Source organism: Ursus arctos, chromosome Y (assembly GCF_023065955.2).
Source record: "Ursus arctos isolate Adak ecotype North America chromosome Y, UrsArc2.0, whole genome shotgun sequence".
Lineage (NCBI taxonomy): Eukaryota > Metazoa > Chordata > Mammalia > Carnivora > Ursidae > Ursus > Ursus arctos.
The window spans coordinates 26,681,063-26,707,438 of NC_079874.1; the positions used below are offsets into that span (position 1 = coordinate 26,681,063).

At 41.0% G+C, this 26,376-nt stretch overlaps 1 protein-coding gene across 2 annotated transcripts in view; it reads left to right on the plus strand.

Moving 5' to 3' along the window:
• The window catches only part of PUDP (pseudouridine-5'-phosphatase), a 591,649-nt gene that overhangs the window by 136,765 nt on the left and 428,508 nt on the right, over positions 1–26,376 (plus strand). For both annotated transcript variants that reach the window (XR_003311294.4, XR_008960577.1), the window contains exons 4-5: positions 10,389–11,598; positions 20,782–20,987. The gene's annotated coding sequence lies outside the window, so the exon portion shown is untranslated. The remainder of the gene's footprint in view (positions 1–10,388; positions 11,599–20,781; positions 20,988–26,376) is intronic.

Sequence of the window (26,376 nt, forward strand, 5' to 3'; positions counted from 1 at the left end):
GGGAAAGCCTTGTACTCAGCCGTGCTGGTGGTTCCTTTTTCACATCAGAGCAAGCCCCTACTTCCCGTGTTTGCCTTTTCTCCGTTCTGCTTTGCTGCCATAGGTGTCAGGCTTGGGTTGGTGGCATTGCCTAAAATTTCATGAGTCCCTTGCCTTTTTGTCATTATGCTCCTTCAGGACACAGCTTGCCAGTGTACTCTTGCCCCCAAAGAAAATCTTTTTCTCTCTGACTCCCACACGTGGAGCTGTTACATTTTGGCCCTTCACTGTCCAGTTGACCTCCCAACACCAAATCACTTGGACTCAAGTTTTGGTTTTTCTTTAACAATTTTTTGTTGCCTGGCCTGCAGGCAAGTATCTTGTTTGTGACTGCCAAAATCGGCTGCTTAGATAACCTGCCATGGCCCATTATTTTCACCATGTGTTTGGTACATTTTAAAAAATCATTTAAAATGGAGAAAAAAAAGTGTGTGACAAAAATATTCTGTTTATGCCATCTTCTGGGAGGAGAGGAATTTGAGACTGTGATAAACATAGAGAAAGGATATCTATGTGAAAACAAAAAGATGTTCATCACCGACGAACATAAAGTCTCTGCCTGCCCTGCATTTACCCAAAGGTCACATTTATGCTAATGACATGCATTATGTCTTATTTTTACTTGGAGGTAAAACGGAAGGTTGAGTAGCTGCCAAGTCGTTGAGCTTGAGGGTGATGCTATATGTTTCTAAGGACATAATTGCTGTTGGTTGTGTGTACTTGTCTACTCACCTGGTGTTCACGTTGAAAATAAAGGCTGTGGGAAGAACATGAGACTTGATCTCAGGAAAAGCGGCTCCACTACTCACTAGCTGAGAACTTGTGCCTGTCTCTCAGGATCCTGGCCGCTGTTCCTCAATCTAGAAAGTCAGGGAGCTGGAGTTAGACTCTAAGAGTACTTCCCATCCCAAAATTCCCTGGCATTATTGATCCCCAGGAAGACAGAAAAGAATGCCAAAAACAGGAAGTAAGGTACAACCAGGCTGAATCATCTGTCCATTGCCAAGCAGCTGTCTCTGAGTTTGTGAAGATATGGAAGAGGACAGTGAAGAAATTGTTCCAGGAGAATTGAAACAAAGGAAATCCAGAGTCCTTCCAAGAACTTGGGAAAGCTGCATTTATTATCACATATGCACTTTTTTTTTTTTACATACATAAGAGTCAATCGGAAGTAGATTCGATACATGGCTTTGATAGCAGCTCATTTGAAAATTGAGGGAAAAAACAGCCACGTTGAATGATGTTGACCATCTGAAAATTCTCAGTCTTGAATATCCAAATAAATGGGATCAAATTTGTGTTGCTCCCTCTACCCCCAAGGACTATTATATCTTTGTATGAAATGAGCAGAACATAAGATCATTTCTCTAATTGGGCCGATTTGGCTCAACAGCCAGCCAACATGGGCTAGCTGAGTCAATACTTGTGGAATTGGCAGTCTCATAGATACGGACCAAAAAGCAAAATATTAAAAACATATAAGGGGCCCATATGTAATTGTATGGCAATTACAATGGAGATAATTAGTGTATTATATTTGTTTTAAATTTCATAATTTTATAAATAAGCAGAAATAACAAATTTTCTCACTGACAATGTTAGCTATACATATCTCTCTTTCCTGACCAATGCAATGGAAAACAACAAAGAGAAGGAAAATATTAAATTTCATCTTTGATGAAGTGAAGAACCATGTAAGTGTTGAACCACGATATATGAAGAAAGCCTACCAGTGTAACGAAAACTTGGACAGTGTGAAGGGAAGATGCCAAAGGAGGGGGAGCATCTCCAATATCTTCTTCAGAGTGGTGGCAAAGCCCCAAAGGCAAAACTTTTTTTGGGGAAAAAAGGAAATCAGGGATGCCAGGGGAGGATGCAGAGAAGCAGGAAAAGCAGCATGAGTCAAGGAGACATTTAGTCATAGCACCTTTTGCAAGGTGTGATACAAGCACTGCATGACAGAACAGAATTTAAAGATGGTAGCAACTCTGTTGTGCTGATATTGCTGAGGAAAATGGGTGAGAGTCTTCACTCCCACCCCCAAATTGTGAATTTTGAGGTGAAGAGGCCCCCTGATAACTGTGAGTGAGGGTATATGATAATGCAAGTTACTGGTGAGCAAAAATGCTGGGACACAACAAAAACAGGCATAGAGTGTCCAAGGCACATGTAATTGGTACTCTCATAAACAGAAGGGGAAAATACAACTGGAGAAAATTAAAACACGGAAAAGAAGATTTGACAAGAAATGGCAAGAAGGGTCACATAACCAGGGAGGAATCTAAAACCTTTCCACGGGCTCCTCGTAAGAGTATTATGGGGAATTCTCAGAGAGAGGTGTGGCTTTCTTTAAAAGAAAACGCTTAAGGTGATAATAAAAAATAAAATTAAAAAAAAAAGTCATTCATTTACATATGGAGCAAGAACAGAGAATGGACAGGCAATTTTCTTTCTTTTTTTTTTTTTAAGATTTTATTTATCAGAGAGAGAAAAAGAGAGCACACAAGTAGGGGGAGCAGGCTCCCCGCTGAGCAAGGCCTGTATGGACAGGCAATTTTCAAAAAGAAAACCCTGACAGTGCAATGGCAAATAATCGTAACGAATGCAAGAAAGATGACATTTTAACAGAAATTGTGATGACCACAGAGAAGCCCTCTAAACGAACTCAGAAATTATGAGAACATGGGCCAAATATGAAAGGATGGGCAGAGAACCAAAAAAGGAATATAAAGTTCTTGCAGAAATTTTTAAGAAAAGCAATAAGTCTTAAGCCCAGGAGCACCTGGCTGACTCAGTCAGTAGAGCATGTGACTCTTGATCTTGGGGTCATGGGTTCTAGCCCCATGTTGGGTATAGAGTTTACTTTAAAAAAAAAAAGAAGAAGGAGGAGGAGGAGAAGAAGGAGAAAAAGAAGTCTTAAGTCCAGAATGAGGTAAGGCATCTAAAACTATGAAAGATACCACAAGAGCTTTTGAGTTCATACTATAACTAGAACATAGAGAGATCTTACTTTGTGTTCTGCAGGATCAATTAGCTAGACAAAATATGTGAAGCCTTCACAGGTACTTCTCTGGATTGACTGAGAATTATCCTCTAAATCTTTCTCTCACAGTGCCCAGGTAGTTAAAATTCACATTTTTTTAAAAAGTAGGCTACACGCGCAGCATGGAGCCCAGTGCTGGGCTCAAACTCATGACCCCGAGATCAAGACCTGAGCTGAGATCAAGAGTCTGACCCTTTAACCACCTGAGCCACCCAGGCGCCCTTCTCATTAATTCTTTATGGCTGCCACTATCCTTTCCATCTGCTGATGTTCCTCTTACTATCTTTTTTCCAAAGCCACGCTATACTTTAAAACAGTCATTTCTGTTTGCCAATTTAATGATAGTCCTGGAGAGAAGGATATATATTCCTTTGTTGTTTAAGGGCATAACTAATCATCAGTAAGGGGAAATATATAGGCTATAGTAAACTTGGGAAATTAAAAAAAAAAAAAGTCTCCATCCTGTGGCATCTAACTACCTCTCCTTTACTTTGGAGCACTTCACATCTGTCTACTTTCTGTAGACATTTGTCTCTTTAGGCAAAGTTCACGCTGTCTTTAATCTTTTTTGAAGTATAGATGGAGAGGTTTGAGAAACAAATATCAGGTTTTTACTGACTTCTTCTCTCAAAAAGGCCACTAATTCCCAAGGTAGAATAATAGGTGGGAATTAGCTCTGCTCAGGTAACTGCTTGTACTCAAGTAATGGACATTTTGGGGGAACCCTCGCCACTTCCTGACAACAAGCTTAGTAGTTGCCCTATGCAACACCAAATTTTCCTTGGATCCTTGCTTCTAAAATTATGTGATGGCTGTGGTCTTTCCCCAACTCACCACGATTAACTACAATAACAAAATATTCTTAATTTTAAATATTTCTTCCCATAATTCTTTTTCATTTTTCTTTTTTCCTACTTTCCGTAATTCTTTTTCATAATTTTTTCACATCCTCTTTGTTCTCTGATTTTTTTTTACTACAACTCTCCTCAAAAGAAACAAAAACAAACAAGCAAGTATTAGCAGAAAACCTCAGAATGGGATGATTTGGGCTGGCCAAATTGGCCAAAAGATGAACAGAACTACCAATAGTTATGGCCTCTCACAATATCAAGGGGTTCCACAGAAAGAACTTTAAATTCTAGGTGTTCCATCACCTAAGTAATTATAAAAACCATTGACTAGTTCTTTCATAGCAAGACAGAGTATCTCTAGGACTTTTATTTTGTTATTTTGCTTCCTCTGCTCTGTCATTGAGAATAACCCGCAGACGGGTAATTGTGAAACTAACATTTAGAAGAACATTAAAATCCCAAGACCATGAAGAGCTTAGAAGGGGAAACCGGTTGTGGAAGAAAGATTTTTCTAGCCTGTATAAGCTGCTTCTCAAATTCTGAAAGAGCCTGCAAATTGTCTGGACTAATTATCATTGGCAACGTTGAGAAGTCATTTATAAGACAACAGGGATTTCCATCGAGAAAACTGAAAGTGACCAAATGTTCTGATTTTTCAAAGACCAAGAAGATGAATTGCACAAATGTGTAAGCAAGAAAGATGGGGTGTTGGACAATGCCAAATGCCATGAAGAGGTCAAGCAGGAATAGCTGAGAAGAGGACCCTGGATCTGATGATTAGAACTCACTTGAAATCACCAAGGAAGCAGTTTAGCTCTGAGAGAACATGAGCTTAATGTCATCCCTGAGGATAATTTAGAAATGGATTCTTTTCAAGGCTGGTTGGTGAACACTTAAATTAGAAAGTGGAGGTCACTATGAGTCAGGGTGGGCTCATTATGAACAAATCATGCCTGACTAAAATCATTTCACTGGACTGATAAATACAAGAAATGTAGTAGACCTGAAGGATAGTATCTTCATTTGAGCAAAATTCTGACAAAGTTTTTTAATCATAGCTTTGAGCACTGGGTGATGATACAATTAAGATCAGGTTAAAATCATTGAAATTAATGATGAAGGGATGGACGTCCACGTGGAAGGTGGTTTCTCACGGTCTCCCCCTTGCTTGCTCATGGGTTCTCTCCTGTGGACCATTTTAATTAATGACTTGGATGAAGAAAAGGATAGCCTGCTGACCAGAGGTACAAAGTAATAGGAGCGAGGATGATTAGCTAATGGATTGAGTGACACACTTGAGACCAAAATAAACCAGGGCTATTGCTGGGCTGGATCGATGGAATGAATCTAACAAGATGGAGACTCATATCAGCAAAGTACTTGGTCAAATATGCCAGCCTCTGGGTACCAACTCCGGGAGACAGGGCTCAACAACTACATACTATAAATAACCAGATGTTTTAATGGACTGTCAGGGCAATATTAGTCTTCAGTGAATCCATCTAACAATAACAAAAACTTCTCTAACTTCACACAATTGTAGTATAAATGAAATCTTGGGGGCGCCTGGGTGGCACAGTCAGTTAAGTGACCGTCTTTTGATTTCAATTCAGGTCACGATCTCAGGGTTGTGGGAATGAGCCCCACGTTGGGTTCTATGTTGGGTGTGGAGCCTACTTGGAATTCTTTCTCTCCCTCTCCATCTTCCCCCTCTCCTCACCTCCCCCTTCTGTCTGTCTCTAAAAGAAAGAGAGAGAGAGGGAGGGAGGGAGGAAGGAAGAGTGGGGAGGAAGGGAGAAAGAGAGAAAAGGAGAAAGAAAGAAATGTTGAACATGGTGAAAGTAGTCCCTCACTTTAGGTGACTGCATTTCTTAGAATAATACAGAGCATGGTAACTACTTAAAAATATTCTTTGATATTTATATGTGCACAGTCCCAATCAACAACAAAATTTGATAAACCGTGTAACTTTTGAACTGGAAAAATTCATTTATGGGGTGTGGATGTCATTAGGAACTCTACTGAACAGAACACACCCACAGTATTGTGCGGTTTTGTCCCGAGGGACCAGTAATATGTTTCCAGAGAAAGACAGCTGTGGTGGTAAGAAACCAAAAGGTAAACACGTGGAAGAAAGAGGAAAGAAAGAAAGACAGAAGGTCCTGGTGGGGATGGGGAGGGGGATAAGGATGAAAGAGGAATAGGGTAGGGCGACAGACCTGTACTTGAACCTTTTTTGATGATTCATATACCTGGATGACTTTTTTATATTCTGTATCCAGACTTAGCTACAGTACCTTATCTCAGTCAGAACCTTCCTCATTACACACCGTGCTTTCCCTCTGTGTCATTTAACACAATAATTCAAGAACCATGTGTGTACTTCTCTCTCTTCCCCTCTAGACACCAAGGTAGGTCCATGGGAACATGCACTATGTTGGTCTCTTTGATCATTGCGTTCTTAATGCCTAGTGTATAGCCATACATAAGCATGTGCTAAGCACTCTATCAACTTATTTGCATTAATTTTGGAGCATTGCTCTACAATTCAATAACTTTCCCACAAGGAGCAAATTTTTTAAACAGAAAATATAATGAAAAGAAAAACGCATTTCATGTTAGCATGTGAACGTTGCAGGCTGCAAAGGAAAAAATATATTCCCTCATTGTAATACATGGAATGTTTATGAAAATTGAACACTTACTTCATAAAGCAGGTTATCAATAAAGCTCATCAGGCTGGTGTCATATCAGTCACATTCTCTCTTTATAATGTGTTAAGTTAGAAATCATGAGCAAAGAGATACAGAGAAAACCTGCATATTTTGAATTTTAAAGCATACTTTTTTTTTTAAGGTCATGGGTCAAAAAAGAGATCATAATGGGACAGAAGATATAGATAAACAATGATAATACTATATACTTTAAAAATGGGACATGCTACAGAGCAGTATCTAAAGGGAAATTTAAAATCTTAAATGTTGATATTAGAAGTGAATGTAAGGGGGCGCCTGGGTGGCTCATTCGTTAAGCGTCTGCCTTCGGCTCAGGACGTGATCCCAGCGTTCTGGGATCGAGCCCCACATCGGGCTCCTCCGCTGGGAGCCTGCTTCTTCTCTCCCACTCCCCTGCTTGTGTTCCCTCTCTCACTGGCTGTCTCTCTCTCTCTCTCAAATGAATAAATAAAATCTTAAAAAAAAAAAAAAAAAGAAGTGAATGTAAGATAGACATCAATGAGTTGAACATCTAGCACAGGGTATTAGGAAAAAAAACAATGGATTAAACTTCTCCAAAGTAGAAAGAATAAAATAGTAAGACTGAAAAACCTCTGGCAAGATTGATTAAGAGAGACGGAGAATATGAGAGAGAGAGGGAGAGAGAAATATACTATCAGAATAAAAAAAGAAAGACGTATAGATACTGCTGAGATCAAGAAGACAATACAATGATAGCATTAACAACTTCACACCAATAAGTTAAAAAATGTAAATTTTCAAAATCCTAGAAACATATAACTGACTTAAGAAGAAACATAAATTTTAATAACTCAAGGGCGTATGCCCATGTGGTTTTTCTATGTTAATTCTAACAATCAACAAATAATTCCAAACCAATACAACACTTCCAGAGACCAGAAAAATAAGACACTAATCTCAACTCATTTTATGAGAATACCTAACTATAATAACCAAGTTATCCAAGAAGAATACATTTTGTTAAATCTAGGAATGAACATCTTAAAATAGCAACAAAACGATCTACCAATATGTAAAGAATAATAATCACATCATGGGAAAATTTATCTTAGAAATACAAAGCTACATTAACATTAGAAAGGTCAGATTATTAATCACCAGAGAAAAAGCTATATGATCATTTTAATAGATTAATAAAAAGCATTTGATAAAGTTAATATTTATTCCTTACTTTCTTTTTTCAAAGCCACCCTTACCAATGAGGGTCAGAGAGCTACCTTCCTACTCTGATAAATATCTATTTAAAACAAAACTGAGTTGAGGGGTTCCCGAGGGACTCAGTCCACTGAGCATAAGACTCTTGATTTGGGCTCCAGTCATGATCTTGGAGTCGTGGGATCAAGCCCTGCATCCAGTTCCACACTCAGTGGGAGCCTGCTTCTCCCTCTGCTCCTCCCCCTACTCTCTCACCCTCTCTGTCTCTCAGAAAGAAAGAAAGTTAAAAAAAATAAAACTGAGTTAAAATATATTTAATGGTGCAAAGGTTAGTCTTTTTTTTTTTTTTTTTTTTTTTAAGATCAAGAATAAGAATGCTTTTTATTGGGGCTGCTGGGTGGCTCGGTCAGTTGGACGTCTGCCTTCGGCTCAGGTCCATGATCTCAGGGCATTGGTCTCCGTGCTCAGCTGGGAGTCTGCTTCTCCCTCTCCCACCCTCTCACTACTTCTCTCTCTCAAATAATAAATAAAATCTTAAAAAAAAAAAAAAGAATGCTTTTTATTACCACCTCCATTCACCTTTGTATTGGAGGTACTAAGAATAAGAAGAAATTAAAACCTATGACGGTTAAAAGGAAAGAGCTGTTATCATTCAGAGCTTATTTATTGTCTACTAGAAAACCTCAAACTTCAAAGAATACTTAGGTAAATTGTTCAAACCAATGAGGTTTTATCACAGTTGCTGGATGCAATGGAAATAGTCACAATCGCTTGTATATTGGTATATTGGCAACAATTAGAACACACATTTTTAGAAAATATCTTCCACAAAGGCACACAAATATAAGGAATTAGTAATGAATAGAATAAAATTGGAGAAAAGACTTTATGAGGAAATTATAAGCTCATATTGAAAAATAATAAAGAAGATAAAAATAAATGAACCATTAAGCATAACAGTAATACCAATGTGAGAGAGCGCCTTTCACCTTGAAACCAGCCGAAACTGCTGGGACCTTTACTTAGTCTTGGTCTGTCTATAACTCCTGGTTTGCAGCAGGGACCAGGAAATGCCCTAATCTGTCTCTAAGAAGGGCTGTCAAAGCAGGAGACCTGATACTGTGTTTCATCTTTCAATAAAGTGGTTGTTAGAACATATACATTTTAGAAGACATGTTAAACAATTATATGCAGGCACCACATGTAAGATCACAGTTACCCAGTTTTTTAAGCAAAAGAGTATCACCCATGATTACTTTGGTGACCCTATTTTTTTATTAATGTATATTTCCCCCTTGTATTCCATTTCTTACATATGCCTTTTGTGTCTATAAAGTGACCCCCATTACAAGCGTATGCCTCTGTCTTTTTGTCCAAAGTGGTCGTGGCTTACTTTTCATTTTTATTTTTTATTTCCAGGAATGTTTAGGAACAAACTTAACAAAGATCTAGAACCCTGTAATTTGCAATTCCACTCTATTCCCTTCACCAGTATGTCTAGGAAAGGCTGAAGAGAGCATCTTTTTTGATGTATGTGTGGGAGGGGCAGTGACCAACTTTGATTAAGGAACTAAGAAAATAAAAGAAAGTACTTCCTGAACATCTTGCGTTGTATGTATTTTTCAATATCTTAATCACAGTATGTTGACTTTTTCCTATCAAATGCCTGCTGATTTAGCTGCAAGGAGACATAATTTAGAAGATAACATACATACCATATACTGTCAGAGAACATGACATAAATTATTATAACATTCTATTTTATACCTTATCACATTAAATGACACTAAATATTCAATGATGTAGTCTAGAAGTAAATCACAGCCATGCGCCTTGAGGCTTTATTTCTTGTCTAACGATGCTCACCATCTACCTGTTCCTTGATACGTGATCGCGGAGGTGTCTGCTTTGAGCTTCTCCAGACCTGTAACAAGCAATCCTGTTTAGCTGTTGTTCTGAGGTCCAAGCCTGGACATCTGAAGTTCAGAGGTCATGAGGTCAGTGCATGGACTTGGTAATGGAAAGTGGACGCACTTTTATCAAGACACAGGAAACCTAGATTGTGGAATAGAGTTCACATTTTCTGCTCTATCAGAAGTCCTCCCTTTTTGCTCATGGTGACTTCTTAGTACTGTCATGATTGATCGTGTCAATCTGTAAACATAGTCCTTGGCCAAGATAACCCACAATTCGTTTGATTCTTGAAGCTTTTTTCTCTTCTTTTGTTATATCTTCTTTGTCTTTGTTTTATTATTGTTGTTGTTACTGTTTTTAATTTGAGAGGATCATTCTCATTCGTTTTTTGTTACATAACCTGTGTTTAAGCATCATTACAGACATCTGACCCAAATTGAGTCAGTTATTGCTGCGCTCTCATTCCTCAGCGGTGATTTAAATCTGGACAATTGTACAAATTTATTAAAAATTAATGAAGACTAAAATTAAACTGCTGGCTACTTTTTTTATTCCCAAATGTGAATGACACAGGGAAAAACAAATCCATGTTTCCATTGTTGATTCATGTTCTTCTTTCTTTTCTTTTAGAAAGAACTTCACATGGTTGTATGCACTGTAGATGAAATTCAACATAAAAACTATCTTGGGCTCCATTGAAGAGATCACTGCAGCACCAAAAGGCCTCCAGGATGTAGCATCTCATGATATACAGAGGGATGCAGGGTATCCTGCAGAATTGGATTTGAAAAATGAAGAAGATAGATGGAGGTTATGGTAAATTTCTGTCCTACTGAAACTTTCTTGAACTCATGACCATTGGCCCCATCCATTGAATGCTACATGTCCTTAAAACACCGTTGCCTTGCCACTTGCCGCATGAGGACTCATCAGGGAAGTACCCCTTCATGACAGCCTGAGACTCTGGTCCCCAAACTTCAGTGTCCAGGCTCATGGGACTGATCCACATAGACGATGCATTTTGCCAGAACAGGAGGTTGCCACAGCCTGGAACCCACACAGTTTCCCAGAAGTACTTTGACATCTCCCTACCAAATCCATGGCCACCATATTGCAAAGCGATGGTGCTCACTTCATATTCTCACTGTGGATCCCACGCTTTTTTCATTGTGCTGACTTCCTTTGCTACGGCAGAGCTTTGCATGGTCTGGGAGGATAAGGGCCTCAGCATTTTAGCATCAATTAGTAGACACTCTTCCTCCTTGCCTTCAGTTCATCAGATCACTGACCAAGGAGCAGCATCACATGGAGAGCCCCAGGCAGAGGTCTCAGGTGGCAATCCCTGGGATGTTCTAGCTTTGGTGTTCCTGACTGTTTGCGATTAGGTTTATATCCCTTGCCTTAATCACCAAAGGGTCCAAAATCTCAAGTTCAATGGAAGAAAATAATATTTTATCCAACAACTGCAATAAACATAGTCTGATGTCTCAAATTTATTCTATTGATTATTCTTCAACCCGGAAAAGATGTGTGTCAACATAGAAATGCTCCTTATTATGGGGAACAAATTCCATGACTCTGTGTACTATTGATTCTCAGCCACTGAAAGCCAGTTCCCGATTTGTGGGACAAGGATGTTTTGCACAAAGCTCTCTCCTGTAAGATAATGGCAATGAATACCTTAGTATGTATACCTGGAAGTCTTGATGTGAAAGTTTCTACCTCTCTTACATGAGGAGCAGCCTGTGGTCCCCCCAATGGGATCCAGTTCTCTCTGCCCATTCGTGGAGTGACTTGGAGAAGAAGAAGCTGGTTTGCTGAAGGACCACTGGGTAGAGAGGTAAGAAACTCCTCGTTTGTTTAAATGAACGCTTAACTATGAAAAATATAGAAAAGCATGTGGGAAGGTTTCTTTTGCAGAACACATTTCTGTTGCCTAGGATATGAATCCTTAAAGTCTTTCTAAGTAGTGATTGGAATTTACAAACAGCATCTTCCCCGTTTTGCATGGCTACATGTGAGCTAATGTTTGAAATGCCTTTCGAGTCACTAATTATTTTGTTTGTATTCCATGCTCAGACAATCAGAGGGGAGGGTTTTCACCTTGATATCTTGGTTCCTAGAATGGTAGGTCCATGAGAAGCTGTAATTTTCATCCGAGGAGCGTAAGGTGGGTTGAAATCTCTAAGTAAACAGTAGTAGCAAGTAGCATGTCCCTTTGTTGCTGTACTGTTCTTTTAATGGAACGTGCATTCAGAATTCTCTAAGGAAGTAGCTGAGAGAATGATGTGTAACCTTACTTCAGAAGGGCTATTCTCAAGTCTCCTTCAGTGTACTCATGCCCGGAGTTATACCAGGAGCTGCCTTGCACAGCTGCAGGGGCACCATCGACTGTAGCCTGTGAGAATGGATCCACCAACCCACGCCATTAGCTTGGACCACCATCTTGTCAGTGGTGTGACCTCGACCCTTGCAGGGGCCAAATCTAGGAATTTCTCTGACATCTATTGATCCCACTCATCCTACATGTTTTTCTCTCTTTTCCTGTAGTCTACCTTTATGGAGAAAGAGTTTAGCTTGTGAAGTTAGTGTCTAAATTAGACCCTGAAAATCTAAATTTGGATCCGCGTGGAGAGCACTGGGTATTCCCTTCTTTGAAAAGATGAATAATTATTCTCTTGGGCAATTTCATTTTAGAAGATGAATGCAAAGAGGCCCAACATAGACGGCCAAATAGAAGCCCAGCCTATTCTGCGTGCCATCATATCCCACCCCAGTTACAGTCCTTCTACTCTGAAGTTTGCTGGAACCCAGGGTCCATCCGCCCACGGGCCCACTTCCCACCAATAGGAGTCTCCAAAATTATTTTTTCTGCCAAAAAGAAATATGTATTTCAAGAGGCCTTTTGCACATACCTTCATGCATTCTTCAGTGTTACATAGCACAGAGTAATTTAGTATAAACTTTTAGTTTTAAATAGTGGCATACCTTCCAAAACGTGATCTTACAAAATAGCTACAGGATTCATGAATGGCAGCTCCATTGTTATGTTGTGCTAAGTCAAAAATCTATTGATAAGAGCTACAGATATTTAGAAGAAAGCTTTTAACTGATAGATTCTTTTTCCTTCAGATTTGCTTAGACAGGGGAAACGGCTCTGTGTTTAGAAGCGTGATTACACCTTCAATGTTATCAGATACAATAGATTGTGTCCCACAGTTGTACTTGGGTTTAAGGGCTAATTAGCTTGTGCAAAGAGATCTGTTCCAAAGAGCAGGTGAGATCTGCCTTTATGCCTAGAGTGTGCCTCCCGTGGGGACATTTCTTCACACCCACGTGGTTGCTCACCAAGAGAGAGTCAGTCTTGATGCAGCTACCAAGAGGCAATGACACGTGTGGGCTTGGTGGAGGTAGACCACCAGGCCACCCTGCTGTCTGCACACAGTGAGGCACAGTGCCTACACCCAGTGGAGGAACACATGTCTTTAGGGGAAATTTATGTGAGTAGCAAGGTTTAGAATCATATACCTCACCCTTTGAGTGCTTTTGGAGCCATTCATACCCACTCTGCTCGCAGGGACCCCATAGCCTCCTCCTCACAGGTGTCTTAGGGACAAAGCTGTTGTTTAGGAAAGACAGTCAGTGTATTTGGGGAGTTGCTGATCTCAGTAAACCCTGGAAATGTGTCAACTACATGGGACACTACTGATATGTGAGCAAGATTGTGGTGAAGATAAAGGATAGTCTATTGGACTTACAAGGCACGAAAGAAATGGAGTCTGACCACCGTTTACCCTCCACACCTTAGGCACAGCCCCGTCTTAAGCCAGCCAACCCCAGCCTTACAGGTTGTTGGATAAATCAAACCTCTTTTCTCAGAGGATGGGTTGGCACCACCATCGGTCTAAGGATCACAGACTCTAACGTACAGTCAGGAGATTCACACCTCCCTCCCTCCAAGTGTCCAGATTGTGATAGAGCTGCAGTTCTGTTGTTCAGGGGTCAGAGAAGTCCGTTCCCCTCACATGTGTGGGATCTTCGTGTAATATTTCTCCCTCTGCCACCAGTGCAACCACATGGGACACCCACATAAAACTCATGTTTCCAACATCAGTTAAGCTTCTTTCTTTTTTTGTCTCCTAGAAAAAACCAAATTTGAGATGGGATTATTGAATCAATGCTCATATCCTTCATTTTGAAGTTAAATAAGAACTCAGGTCTTGGCTTTTTGTGGAGACAGACTTGGATAGACCCCAGTGATCACTTTAGCAATACATAAGTAATGTACTATTCAAACCACTAGATGGATAACCCAGAGGTAATTTGTCTTACCTCTCTATTTCTTGGTTTCCTCGTCTTTAAAACTGAGATGGTACTGGCTACCTCATGGACTATGGATGGTCCCTTCCAGAAAGTCGAATGCCCCAAATACCAGAGACTGCAGCTCTTTCAAGTATAAACTGAGAAGTCTATACTCTGATTTTCCCAGGAGACTCAGAAAAAGGACGCTCTGCCTGAGAGTTTTCATGCCACTTGTTTTGAACCTGGAGCTTTTTCTTGGCTCCAGGGTAAGACAACCCATACCCCAGAGGACCCCATCTAGAACACAGAGTTTATTCATCCACAGATGTCAGAACACACTCAGAATTATAATGATCTAGGCCAAGGTAAACATCTTCCCAAGCACCTGGAGTCCCCCCACTACCAGAGACAGCAGCTGCTCTCTGTAAGCGTGTGAGTCCTGGGAAGTAAAGTTCTCCTGACCTGCAATTGGACTGGGATAGTTCTTACCCTAGACTGTACATGAGCATGACGTGGGCAGATTGTTCTTAACATTCTCACGTTGAGGCTGCACCCACATTAGTAACAACAACATTTCTGGGGTGGGACCCTGGCAGCAGTATTCATAAAGCTCCCTGGGTGACTCCACTGAGACTATGGACTAAGGCTTCCCATGTCCCTGTCCGGGAGGTGAACCCATTGGGTCATCACAACTACATCTCCTGAACTCTGGGTCCCCACCCCCCTGCAGACTCCTGACCTAGCCTCTACTGCTCTTCTCCCTCTGGGACACCTGTTCTACAATGAGCAAACTCTTCCACATTTCCAACCTTTCTCCCACTGCCTGGCTCTTCCCTGGGGCTGCCACTGCCCTGCAGTGCTCTCCCAGGGACAGCCATTGATCTGTACCCTGAGAGGTTCAGGGGAGTTGTACTTGTTGAATTCTTGGTCTTCTCCCCTCAGGATCTGCTCCCCCATTCCTCTCCAGCCATCTCCATGGCCATGCCCTGCATCTGGTCTTCATGCCATACTAACACCTGCCTGAACCCCCCAGGGTACACATTCCTCTCTCTGATGTACACTTTCTACAGTGTTCCCATCACACGAACTCTCCTTCCCTTGGGAAAGCTTTCCCCCTTGTCTTTCATGGCCTCGTACATCACATGTCTTGTTTATGTTCTTAATCCTCCAGCTGATCCTCCCCTTGTATCTACCCATTAAAGGGTGTTCTCATTTTCAGCCCTCATTTTAGGCAGCTTCATCCAGTCCTTCAAAGACAGCATTAAGTGGCCCTTACACTATACATTCTCATAGCACCTTACGCTGTGGTGAGACCCATCACAGAGCGTTCAGATTGCCTATTTACTTGTGGTTCTCCCCGCCTGAATTAATCAGGTTTTCTAGAGAAACAGAACAAATAGGATATCCATAGAGATAAAGACATACATAGATATAGGTATATATACTTATCCATCCATAGATCTATCTAGAGAGAGAGCCAGAGATAGGTATCTCTAGATAGACAGGTGTATAGATGTACCCAGTATATCTTTGTCTATACAATGATAATTATAATTGTATTGGATCTGTTTATCTATCAGCAATCTAGAAAGATCTATACTATATAGATAACTATAATTCTAATTGATCCATCTATCATCTATATAGAGAGATCTATACTATATAGATAACTATAATTCAGTTTGATCTATGTATTTATCATCAGTCTAGAGAGATTTATATCTATATAGATAACTACAACTCTGTTGGGTATATCTATTTATCTATCATCTATCCAGAGAGATCTATACTATATAGATAACTAATTCTATTGGATCGATCGATCGATCGATCGATCTATCTAGAGAGATCTGTCTCTGTCTCTGCAGACAGCTATATTTGTATTTCTTTCCTTCTCTCTCTCTCTCTCTCATTATTTTAAGGAATTAGCTCATGATTATGGGGGCTGGGAAGCCCCAGATCTTCAGGGTAGACCAGAAGCCTGGAAATTCAGCAGGGATTCTATATTGCTGTCTTAAGAATTGCTTCTTCTTTGGGAAACTTCAGTCTTTGCTCCTAAGCCCCTCAAATGATAAGACCCACCCCTCCATCCCCATCCACTCCCCACCCAACCACATTATGGAGACTAATCTGCTTTACTTGAAGTGTAGTGATTTAAATGTAATCCCATCTAAAACATACCTTCACAGCAATATCTAGACTAGTGTTTAGCCAAAAACTGGGCACCATAGCCTAGTCAAAATAAACATACAGCACACCACCTATCTCAGATATGGAACAGAGCACGGTAGCTGGCCCTGTGTATGTCATTATTTTGTGTATAACTCCTATATACAGTAACAACAGCAATGATCAGTACAGTTATTGGGTTTATGCTATGTACGTAAACTATACTATAGTGTTTGTCCATGCCCTGTATATTTGTTTCTTAGCTTTTGCTCACAATATTGTATTTAAACTTCACCCCTGTCTTTGAGGCAAGTGGCTGAGCTCAAAAAGCTTGATTTGTAAACCAAAGGGTTATAATCAATGAGAGGCAAGGCTGGGATTTGAATCTAGGTCTCTCAGCTTCTAACCTCACCCCTAAAATTCTGGCACCTTCCTCTCTTCTCCTTATTTATATTGTTATTAGATAATAATTGTGTGCTCAGATGGAAGAGAAATGTATCTTTTCTGTGTCTCTTGAACTGTTTCTGTAAATGAGTATTTATGAACAATCTTTCTCCTCCCAAGCGTGTAAAAAAAATTCCAAGGGTCGCATTAAGCCTGTTATAACCCAGAGCCTCTCTCTTGACCCCCAGCTGCCTCTTGTTTTAAAACAATACTTGGAAGAAAATAAATTGTTATCTCTCATGGCAGAGCCTTTATGCCAGGCTTTAGGGAATCATTACCATAATATTATGCGTCAGGAAGCAATTTTCCAAATGACACTTCAGTGACCCCAAAGAGCCTTAAATCAAAGCAGAGAGCCATGGATTGTGACTATTTAGTGCAAAAATAGTCATCGACTTCTGGATGTTGTTTTTTTTGTTTTTTTTTTGTTTTTTTTTGTTTTTTAATAATCAAGCAGATATCACACAGAGGACAAAGTTATTCAAGCTTTCGATTTTTGGGACTGTTGTCTGGGTCCCAGGGGATATGATCATTTTGTGGGTGAAGGCGCTAAATTTGGTTGGTTTTAGGAGGGGAAAACAGAAACAAACCCAAACTTAGAATGTGTCATCCTCTCGCATGGTAGTTGGGGATTCTTGACTGCAGTATTCATAAAACCACATTATAAATGTCTTGAGAGAAGGGACCATATCTTATTCAATGTTTAATTCCTGCCTGCTTATCAGTGCCTCATTCCAAACACAAAGGAGCCCAAAACCCACTTCTGGAACTGAGTTATCAAACCTCCCCAAAGTAGAGAATGAGGTCTTTCAATAACATCTCAGTTTTCCTCTTTATTCAATAGCTTAGTTCTCCCAAACGCACAGAGAATGGGCCTTTCTCCTGCAGTTTCCAATACATTTTCCAGAAAATAAGATGTATGCTAATGCCATTTGAATTGAAAGAGCTTTCGACTAGGAGTATTATGGTCATTTGAGAATAATCACTTGCTATTTGTATTATGCAAAAGGCTTTGTCTAAAGCACTCTGTTTGTAAATAAAGCCTAGAAACTACCTACAGTATAGATGGAGGTCCACTATTCACTTCCTAGAATACAGTTCTTGATAAAGTACCAGAATAGGCAAGCTAATGTGAGCCACTTATTTCTGCGTGGTTGGAACAGTTGTGGATTTTAGTAGGAAAATGGGACAGATGAGCAACCGGGCAAACAGTTCCCAAACATTCAGTTCCTCCCTCACTTGGAGTCAAATTTTCAGGAGACCGAAGTGATGGCTGTCAGACCTGTTCTTAGAACTTCAGCCCACAGAATATAGGACAGGAAGGGATTAAAACCAACAACCCAAATGACTACCCTGGAGGAACATTAGGGCACACAATACAAAGGACTTATAGCCCTTGTCCCTGTCCCTGTGTGGTGGAAACACCTGGCTAGAAATGCATGGATAAACGCTCAGCATTTCAAGAAAATGCCCAATAGAAACTAACTCAGTCAAAAGGAAGAGTTCTGGGCACAGATCAGCTGGGGAACGAGAAGAAAGTACCAAGAGACGATCCCAGTGAGCCCAGATGGGACATGGCTCCCTCTACACCTTGCTCAAGCATTGCTCAGTGGGCATGTGAGAACACAAGGTGTATCCTCTGTAACCCACTGTGTTGCAGAAAGCCACAGTTCTCATCATACTCTTGTCAGCTGCATCATCACGAAAAAAGTCCTTTTACTTTCTTCCAAAAGTTCCAAATCAAACAGCTTCTGCAAGGATTGCTGTGTTTTGAGAATCTGATTATCAGTGGTAATTAAACTTGTTACAAGAAAACAGAAGATGGAGGGGGCTGCACAGATGAAGCAAGGAGATGTATTGACGGATCAGTTCCATCAGCGTTGAGGAAAGTAGGCCAGGGTAGGAACTAGTGATGGTTTTAGGAGGAACCACTTGTCAATTTAATCCTGAGAGCCCACGTGGGTTTCAGTGTCAAAACACAAAACAAATAAAAACAAACAAACAGAAACCAAATCCAGACTTAGTCCGGAGAGAGTTTTATTCCAAAAGATGTTGATGAGGGGTGAAAGCCACAAGGGGCATGGGTCTATGGAGTTTGGGAGGACGCTCTGTCTATAAGGTCAGCAAGAACACTTAGGCAAAAAGGGATTTTGTTTTATGGAGAGGAGCAATCATGACTGTCATGACCTACAAGTCTAGAAGGAACCAGGCATGGGGAAGGCAGGTGAAAGTGACACAATGTGATGGTAGACCCGAGCTTGGTTTCCCCTGAGCTAGCCTGTCCTCAGGAGGGACTGTCCTTGCTCAGGCTGAGGGTACCAAATAAAACCTAGCTCAGTAGAAAGTTCAGGGCCTTGGGGGAAGGAGAGCAGCTGAACCAAAGCTTGGCTAACAAGCACTTTGTTCTAACAGATCAGTGGGCACAAGCTGTCCAGTGAATCATTCACAAGGCCAAGAATGGGAATCTGGAGGGCAGGTGTCTGGGTTTCTAGGTAAACTAGTGGGCATCCCTGAGCCATACCTAACTCACATGAGGAAGGGTGGTTCTTTGCACTCAGCAGCTTTCCAGAACAGAGAGGGCGGGGTAACTTCTTAACCTTACGCATTTTCCAGGATCACAAGGTTCAGGTACAGTTCAGCATGGTCCTGGGTGAACCCTTTGGACGAATCATTATGGGAACATCAGCACCAACAGTCAGCCTCCTGGCTGCTCAGGCTTCATGCACGCAGCATATAAAGAAGGAAGCTGAGGATATGCACAAGGACTGTGTTGTGGATTCCCGTTTCATGGGATGTCACTGGTACCATCCTTATGTGGCTGCAACTTTTCCTGGCTATGTTGCTAAGGGAATCCTGAGGCACTCTGGAGTCTCCAGAGCCTCTACCTTGACCCTTTGGAACAAGCTCACCGCATGCCCCTTAGAAAGGACGTCATTTCTTTTCTTTATAACATCTTCATTAAGATGGAATTCACATGCCACTCAAGTCACACACCTGCATTCTACAACTCAGTGTTTTTTAGTACATTCACAGAATTGTGCACCCATTACCACAATTTTAGAATATTCTCATTCCCCCCAAAAGAAACCCAGTACCCATCAGCAGTCACTCCCCATTCCACCCACTGCCAGCCCCTGGCAACCGCCAGTCAGTCTGCTTTCTGTCTCTATAGATTTGGCTTCTCTGGACATTGCCTGTAAATGGAATCTACACTATGTGACCTTTTGTGTCTGGCTTCTTTGTGTATAATGTCTTTGAGGTTCATCCACATTGTAGCATGTGTCAGAATTTCATTGTTTTTTATGGCCAAATAATATTCCGTTATAGGGATGGAACACATTTTGCTTATCCATTCATCAGTCGGTGGACATTTACACTTTCTCCACATATTGTCTATTATGAAGAATGTTGCTATGAACATTCGTATATGAGTTTTGGGGGACATGTGTTTTTATTTCTCTTGGACAAATGACTTCATTTCTATAAGACTCTCATGACCGACGGAGACCGCCCACTCTTAGAGGGTGGGTCCCAGTAGGTACCTACCTAGAAGTACCTACAGAATCCAGGATTCTGGCACCGCAAACCCTGAGCAGAATCAAACAGGAAGCACCTACCTCTAAACCTTACACTCTTGACATGGTTCATTCTATCTGCATGTCCTATAGCTTCGATTTGCACCGAATGTCTCAGCCCTTGGGGATCAATCGTGTTCAAAAGGGATAAAAAGCCAATTTCCTCCTGGAGGAAAATGTTGGTGGGTAGAGGGTTGGCCTGAAAACAGCGATGGCTGTATCCCCTGTCAAAAAATGTTTGCAGTGAGGAAGCAGTCCAGTTGATCCAATGATACTTTAATTAAACCGGGCATTCAGGCAGTGATGGATAGAGAGAAGATATAGGATTCAGGTCAGAAGAACTTGGTTCTTAGCTGTGGGAGACACCGTTTGCCCACCCCTTCTTCCATATACCCCGTCATGTCCAATTCCAGTGTTCCACATAGTTAGGCGTGCCCAGGTGACCAGGTCCTCCCAGAAGTGAGCAGACGTGAACGTGCAAGGCATAACCATGTAAGTCTGACACAGGATGTCCCCCCTGCACTTCTTTCCAGCTGACTGCAGAGCTGAGGCCCAGAGGGACGCTTCACGATGTGGACTGAAAATGGTACAAGCGTGACAGCTTGGATCCCTGAATGACTGTGTGGAGCAGAGGCTTCCACTGATCCTTGGCAGAAGCTCTACGCTGTGCACGAGAGTGACCACGTCTGAGCCGTCACGTTCGGTCTGTTTATAGCTGCAGCTTCCTCCACTACCTCTGGTAAGTGATATTTCTCCCCAGAACCTTGGGTCACAGAGATGCTAGCAGCCCCCATATCTTCTCTTCTTCTGAGAATACCTTAAACAACACATGTAAAAAGTTCCATAGCTATAAATTGCAGCCCAAACATCTGTTGTTAGAATTACCATTGGCGTGAGAAATCATGGTTGGTCGGTCATCCCAGAAGCTCTAGGTTTATTCACACAGAGTGGAGCTAGAGATGTACTTTTTAGAAAGCGTGCAAAGAGACCAGTGATCACCGTAGAAAGCTAATCTTCAAAACTCCGATTCTTGGCTTGGCACAAAACTGAGAAACATTAAATGTAAAACCAAAACAACGCTTTGCAACAGACTTGGGACAATTGAAAGCAGTTTTCCCACTAGTTGAATTTCATGGCATAAAAGTTTTCATTTTTGAGGGACTGTAATTATTTAGACATTTGCTCAGGGACACGTTTAACAAAATAAGAACTTTCCAAAGTGACTGTGTTATGTCAAAGAGAGTTCATGTGGCAGAAATAATAGACTCTAATCTAAACACAGGACCTTCTGGACTTGTCTTCTAGTTTATAGCAAAGATTGGATTGAAAACGAGACAGAAATATGGGACATGAATTCCTGCAGTTATGGGTGCCTGGAATTTATTGTGTGTGAATGGTATGGTCGAGTCATACATAGGGGTATAGCATTGCCATCAAGCACATTATATGGAATTAGTGAGAACATGACTGTTACTTTATTTGACTTTAAAAAAAAAAAAATCTCTCACAGGTACACCCTACCAGTTTAAAACTGTGGTCCAACAAAATGTAGAGTGACATCTCTACCAGTGGTTAAAACTACACCTCACAGCATGGGGAAATGGATTTTGTGAGCCCGACAGTGGGAGTGTTATGGGTTCTCAATACATGCAAAATTATAATAATTGTTTCTACTTGCTCTCTGTTTCAGAATCATTAATTGATTTTCCTTATTGTATTTGAATTAGAGTACATTTAAAAATGTTTTATTAATTGCCAACATACTCCAGGCTCCTTGGCAGTAGCTTTCCAGTCTGTAAAAGCTGTTGCTTGTTTTTGTATTATTTATGAAGGGTATGTTTATTCTTTCTTAGCATAAAGAATACTTCTTCCAAGTGCTGGATTGCTGTCAGGAATAATGATGATGTGTTGATACAGGGAAATGGAGCAATGTTTAGGCTCCGGGATCTGTCCTTGGGTCTTCCACTTACTGAGTCGACTTGGAAACTTGGCTTAAATTCTCTGTGTCCGTTTTCTTGTTTATAAAATGAGAATGGTGACCACAGTGTTTCCTTCATTGGGTTGCTGTGAGCATTTAGGAGACTATCAGAATTGTTCTTGGCCCCTTGTCAGTGTTCAATACTTGTGAGTTATTTTAATTGTTCACCTTTGGCTCTTAGCTGGTTTATTTATTCATGAAATGATTATTTAACACTTCCCATGTGCTAGACACAGCACTGGTTTCTTGCAAATTGAGAGATAATTACAAGGAAGCTTTGGTGAGCTTCACACGTGAGGGGGAGACACCATAACCTCCATTCGATGTTGTTGTGGTTATGGCTGAAGTAAATTCTAGAAATGCTAGTGTCAGAGGAAGGAGTTCTCAGTTAAGGTTGAAGAAGATGAGTCTTCACAGAGGAGTTGCTTTCATTTTTGGTGGGGGGACGTTTTGTTTTATTGAACCATTTCCCTCCCGTGAAAGTTTAATACCATAATAACATTGTACTTGAGTGCATATTTGTGCTTCATACATAAAAATACTAAGATTTCCTTCACCCCTAAGATTCAGTCTTGGTCCCTTAGAGGTTCTGTTGTCTCCACTGACAGTGCATGCTGTGCCGAGAAATAGCCCCATTGAACGGGCAGAGAAGAAATTTGGATAACACAAATAGCAGTGTATCCCCATGGTCATACTGGCTGAAGCATCTTTCATATTCCTGAGTGACACCATGCACACGTCTCCATATTGACATGTACATATAGTTACATGTGGACGTATGCTTGTGTATACATGTCTCTTGTTTATGCTGATGCTGGTTAGCTGTGTACTCAGGGTATTTTACTTTAAAACATGGCTAGTTCTAATTAGCAAGTACAGTTTACATCATTCTTAACATATCCTTTTTAGTGATTTTTCACATAATTCGTGGGAGGAAAAACCATGTACAATCCTCCAAATAGTATTTTGTATCAGTGACTGAGTGGACAAATCTCGTAGTTCATAGTGAACGAAACTGGACAGGCCACATGTTAAAAAAAGCCTCATTAAAATCTGTTTTCCCGTCCTAATTATCACAGCAACTATTTTTGTAGGATATATGGATATAGTAGAAAAGTATAAATGAGAAACAAAAAAATCAACCATGATCCTAGCACTGTGAAAACATCATTATAAATGTCTGAGTGTCTGTATACACACACATGTTCGGTTATGGTGAGAAACATAGGCAGAGCTAAGTGTCAAAAAAAGGGTGAAGGTCCCCCAGACAGTAAGAGATACCCAACAGTGTAGTCTAAAATTTGATCTTGTTCAAAAAAAGATCTGGCCTTTGCCCCTTAGCTTCTGGAAGTGACCTCTAAGCCCTTGGGATGTCCTTTCTAAGAGGGGTATCTTTGTTTGCTTTGGGTCACTGGGTTGTATAACACTGTGATTTAGGGTGGGGGTGTGGCCATGCTAGAAAACCTAACAAAGTGATAGAGGGTAGGGGCTTTGGGTCATGCAGTATCACCTTGTCTTCCTGAGCAGCTGGACACTGAGGTCAGTCACATGGTCAGTCTGTCGTTCTTACATGTTGGAACCCCCATAAAAACTCTGGACACCAACTCAGGTGAGTGTTCTTCCATGGCAATCAATACTCCCTGTGTATTGTCACACATCAGTGCCGGGAATGTAATACGGTCCATGTCTGCACAGGGAGAGGACTCCTGCAAGCTCTGCATTTGCAGTTTTCCCACGTGCATCCCTAGATGCCTTTTCCGATTTCTGATTTCCCTGTGTCCCTTTCACTGCAGTAAACCATAACTGGAAGGAAAACAGCTTCCTGTGAGATCTGTGAGTCCTTCTGTGGAATGATTGAACCTGAGGTGGTCTCAGGAAACCCCCCAGAGCCTGCGATCAGCATCAGAAGTGATAACAATCTGGGGTGCTTGGGTGGCTCAGTCGGTGAAGCGTCTGCTTTCATCTTAGGTCATGATCTCAGGGTCTTGGGATTGAGCCCCGCGATGAGCTCCCTGCTCAGCAGGTTGTCTGCTTCTCCCTTTGCCCCTCTCCCTGCTCATGCTTGCATTCATGCTCTCGCTCTCTGAAATAAATAAAATCTTAAAAAAAAAAAAAAAGAAGTGATAACAATCTTGAGGACTGTTCCCTCTACCTTGGTAGCTGGCTAACTTTCACATGGGCATGTAGTCAAATGCAAGGGGAGGCCACAGGAGAGGGTCAAAGTCAGGAAGTGGGATGTGGTGAGAAGGACAAAACACATGGCTCCAGCCAAGAAGCCAGAAACCATTCCTGGGAGTTTGCTAGCGTAAACATTGTTAATCAGGGCTGGAACTTGTGTACTGTCCATGGCATGGTGCATGGATGGACTAACCCTGTTTAACAAGCTGGATGCAGGGGAGCAAAGACCATCGTCCAGTGCTAGTGAATGCTAGAAACAGCACGCTCAGTACAAGGGAGAAGATGTGGTTGTGGGCGTCATCACTGGGAGCTTCCTGGAGGAGGTAGGCTTCAGCTTGGAGGATGAGTGATATTTGGGGAGGCCACTTGAGGAATAGGGGCTTCAGGAGTGAATGTTCAAGCCACTGATACTTAGGGAATGCTTATAGTGCGGGGCATACACCTTTCCTTTTTGGGGGGTGGGTGGGAATGGACCCATGTAGTATTGTGACAAAGTCAAATTTGAAAAGTCTGTGGGTGATCTTGAACCTTGGGTAAAGAGTCTGGGTTCTCTCATACCTGTTTTATTACTTACTGTCTTTAACTATGGCCTTGGGAAAATTAGTTTCTTCATTTGAAAAAATGGTCTGTTAATATTTAATTTAGAGAGCTCTTGTGAAATGTAAGTAAGAAACGTATATAAAATATTTATTACTTTCCCTCACACCTTGGAGATGCTCAAAATATGGGTTTCCTTTTATCCCATCCAAGAATAGCCTGAGGGTTTAAGCACAGAGTTCTATGAGAAATATGGTATATAAGATTTTTTTTTTTCTGAAAGAAAGCAACACAAGTGAAATTGAATTAGAAATAAATTGAAAACAGAGAAAAGGAATTCAATAAAAAAAAGAAAAATACAACTTTAGGTATTTTGAAAATTGATCCATTTTTTACAAAACCCCATGGTCACACAACACAAGAAATGATTAACGGTGGAGAAACTTAACAGATGCTGTCTTTACCAAGTGGCCCTGGTTAACATCATTAGTGATGAGTCATATGGAAATCATGGAGTCCTAACAGGACATGATGAGAAGGGCACCTCACCTCTGAGGACTTCTTCGCCCGAACCCATATCTGCAGTTTCATCATTAGAACGCATCAGACAAATCCAGGTGGAGGGATATTCTAAAAAATATCTTAACTTTCAAGGTCACAAAAAAGCAAGGGAATTCTGAGAAATTGTCATGGTGCAGAAGAGATGAGGAGGCATAATAACTAATGCAATGTAGTATCCTGGATGGGATCCTGGAACAGAAAAATCTCATTATTGGAAAAACTGGGAAATCCTCATAAAGTCTGTAAATACAGTTAATAGTAATGTCCCAAAGTTGGTTGCATGGTTTGGACAAGCATATAAGATGTTCACAATAGGGGAAACTGGATAAAGGTTGTATGGGAAATCTCCATGCTATCTTTACAACTTTTCTGTAAATCTAAAATTACTCCCAAATAAAAAATTTTACTAAAATAATGCCAAACATCACAAAAAGTGTTAAGTAAAGAAAAATTACTCCTGATTTACTACAAGCTCTACAAAGAACTTTACCGCCAAGGAGACCACTCTAATCAAGAGCTCCAGTATCTGAGGGCAGGAGAAGATGGACATGCCAGCTGAAGAAGAGAGAAAGAGAATTGTCCCTCCCCAGTCTTTTTGTTCCATTCAAGCCCCTAGTGGATTGGATGAGGTCCACCCACATTGGTGAAGGTGGATCTTCTTCACTCACGCTACTAATTCAAAGGTTAATCTCTTGCAGAAACACCCTTACAGACACTCCAAGAAGTAACATTTTACCAGCTATCTGGGCATCCCTTAGACTGGTCAAGTTGACACCATTCCATCAACATCTAAACGTAACAGTACATGGTTTCTAAATAGACACTTAAAGGGAACAGCATTCTTTGGTTTTGTGGAGCATAGAGTTTGATAGGG